Source organism: Mycetomoellerius zeteki, unplaced genomic scaffold, assembly GCF_001594055.1.
Source record: "Mycetomoellerius zeteki isolate Tzet28-1 unplaced genomic scaffold, Tzet1.0 scaffold245, whole genome shotgun sequence".
Classification (NCBI taxonomy): Eukaryota; Metazoa; Arthropoda; class Insecta; order Hymenoptera; family Formicidae; genus Mycetomoellerius; species Mycetomoellerius zeteki.
Window position 1 is genome coordinate 455,969 of NW_017257222.1, and position 3,379 is coordinate 459,347.

The 3,379-nt window shown below is 35.5% G+C and overlaps 1 protein-coding gene across 2 annotated transcripts in view; it reads left to right on the forward strand.

Moving 5' to 3' along the window:
• cv-2 (crosveinless 2-secreting protein) overlaps positions 1–3,379 on the forward strand; it is a 43,802-nt gene that overhangs the window by 760 nt on the left and 39,663 nt on the right. The window lies entirely within an intron of this gene.

Here is a 3,379-nt window from a genome sequence, read left to right on the forward strand (position 1 = left end):
GAAGAATTTCTTAACATGCTCTGGAATGGAACTTTGAACTCTTTAAAATCTTTGGAGTAGAGAGAGAGAGAGAGAGAGAGAATCCAACTTTAAAGAGTGAATAATTTCAATTGAAGCCTTTTTTAACATTGACTCAATTGTCACTCTTCGTCGTTCTTCAGAATTAGATTCTACTCCAAAGATTTTAGCGAGAAGAGCGATAAGTCGTCTATGTATTGTTAACAATTAATAACCATAAGTCATTGAAAATGTTGATAAATTTATTTTAAAATATGACGATTCTTAGCTGTGTCATCCCGGTTAATTCTAATTTTTCAACATTAAGTTGACTTTCTCCGTTGACATTTAATAAGAAATTAAAGAGTTGACATTTAAAATTGAGAGCTGATCAGTATATTCGAAGAAATTTTCTTCCATAAATCAATTGCGTAACACTCGAAGGATCCCGTGCACAGTTTCAGCGCGACATGTAGGGATAATTGAAATGATCTTTAAACGCGATGAGGATGAAAAAGGAAGAGACGGAGGAAATGGCACTGAGAATGCGGATTGTATGGTGCGTGATGGATGAATCGGGCTAGCGAGCGGATTTTTAACACGTGATATCATCCACAGGAAAGCGAGCCGCGTAGTTACCGCGAGAGTTATCGAACTTGATCGATAAAGACACGTGCGAAGGCGACACGTGATTCCCGTTCGGTGACAGTCTCTAATTCGTAAGATCTCGATTTGCATTCGTTCGTTCGACTCGCCTAACGGCGAATGTCCGCTTCTAGAACGTGCATTTTTGCTGGACATTTATTGCCAAGTATATTTATTGTCGCCTGACAGAGAAAAAGAGAAAAATAGAGAGCGCCTGAATGTCTTTTTTTTTATTTCTCGAAGATGGTATTCGATACAACCGGAAGATAAGAATTGAATGGACGTCTCGAAATTTAATGTATTTTGCATTAAACGTGACGCGTTATGATGACCATACATATCTTTTATTATAAAGTCCTTTATTTCAAGTAACTGTCTTTTAGATTTATTTATGTTTTCAAAATCCAATTTAATTTGTTCTTTATTTTAATAATAATTACGGGAAATTCTTTTCTAATTAGCATTCCAATGTCTAACGTCGCACTAATAAGCGAATGTTTACGAAAACACCCTACAAATTTAGTTTTACGCAAAGACAATTAGCGGAACAACAAAGTCACAATAACGTTAAAAAAGACATTAAAATGAGTGATTGATTGAAAAGTGACTTTTAATAATCTTTGCAGTCATTTTGATGTTATATACGATACTTCGGAGTTATTTCAGATACTGCGCAGAAAATTTCAGAAATTAATGCGCAGGCTTCTGAGAGTCGCAAACTAGTTTCGAAATGTTTCGGAATAAAGTTCTACAATGTTCAGGTTTATCCTTTATTTTTTCTAAGAAAATATGGTAATCACCGTAATTAAACGACGAGATGTTGCGGACGTGTCGCGACTTCATTCACCTTGGCTACGAGTGCAAAATAGTCGCCGGCTTAATCGAATTTCAAGCTCGTGAGTCATCATTTAGCAAAATGCGGGATGAAAGTGTCATTCTCTTTGTTTACGTCAATCGTATTTGGCATACTATCTCGATGAGGCTTGAATTCAAACAAAACAACATTAATGTTAATTTTTGCGAAATTATGGAGATCGTGAGCGAGAACAGCGGAGAAATCCGCGCGGAATCGTCAACGTCAGCTGCTCGATCGGATTCGCAACGCGTCGCACTCGCACGATCGACCGATTGCGCGGGAGCACTTTCAAAAAATGATTGTCGCCAAAGTCGGCCTGGCGAAATGCTCGAGTGTATTGCGTGGGTGCGAGTGGAGAAAAGAACACGTAATTTCAACGAGATCGCGAAATCAATCGGTCATTCCCGACATTACGATTTCCATCGGTATAATCGACTTTCATGACACGTCGACTTGCTTTGCAAGTATCGGAATATTTTATTCTTTCGTTAAAAGTAGTAACATGTTTGCGACGAATCGAATTCTTTAACGAAATAACTCGTTCTTTCCGAAAAATATAAAAATTTATAGAATAACGTTAAGTTTTCTGTAAAGTTTTCTGAAGGTAAAACGAATGATGAAAGGACAAAATTTTATCGAATGCAATTAGCCAATTCATCCAATTGAATCTATCAAGCCACGTGAGAGATTACTGGTTTAATCGTTTATCCGATCAATAGGAACGGACCGATTAATCGATCAAGCCGCAAACCACTGAGACTCAATCGATTAATCAAACGAAAATCGATAAACGGATAACAATTTAATCGATAAATCTCGTGCGACCGCTTTCAATCGCTTAAGTTGACTAATGCAAAATACATAATGAAATGATTTCGAAACGAGTTATTTGGTTTGAATAATAATAGATATTAAAATGACACACGCAGCAACTTAGAGGAAATTAAATATTAAACGTGTATAATGAAAGTTTATAATTATAATAATAAAAATTTGAATGATATCTTATTCATTTAAAGTATGATAATAAAACATTTTTTTTTTTAGAGTTATTTTAATAGGAAGATATTTTATATTATTTTTTAATACAGAAAGAAAGTTTACAAGAACAAATTAGAAGTTTTTTCGAATTAGAAGAATTCGATTTTATCCATCAGTTAAATTCAATCATAATCGACTGTATCGTCGATCACACCATCTTTATTGCAAAAAATATTACAATGTAAAAAATGCAGAATACTTTAGTTTTAAATTACTTAACAAATTAATGGAAATATCTTTCCAATTCATGTTGATTAGTGAATAATATAGATTATTATAGAAGTACCAAGTTTTGTACTCACTAAAAAGATCAAGCCAATAAACCACCAGAAAAATAAAGAAAATAATAAAAAAATCAAATACTTCATCAGTATAAAAAGTATCATTATTGGAAAGTTAAACAATTTCAGAATCCCACCTTTTGCACAAAAAATATAATATTACATAATTTATAAAATAGAAAGAGTCAATAATGATCACTCGATATTTCTACATTTCTAGTTAAAGGTCCATTTGATTTAAGGTGCTGTGAATATGACAGTATTTCTTAACGATATTCGGATTTAAAAGATATTGCGCGTACAGAAATAAGCGCGGCGCCAATTTGACGGGATAACCATACAGCTTTCGATTATAGCTCGCGCTGATTCGCGAAGGTGGTGCAATTATCGCGAGCGATATTTTTCAGCGATTTAAGACGCCGGCAAATGTTGACGGAGCACGTCTTGCAGGTTCGCGATATCGATTCAATCCCATCCCTACGGTCTACACGCGCGCTGCACGCATGCACGCACACGCACGCACGCACGCACGCACGCACGCACGCACGCACGCACGCAC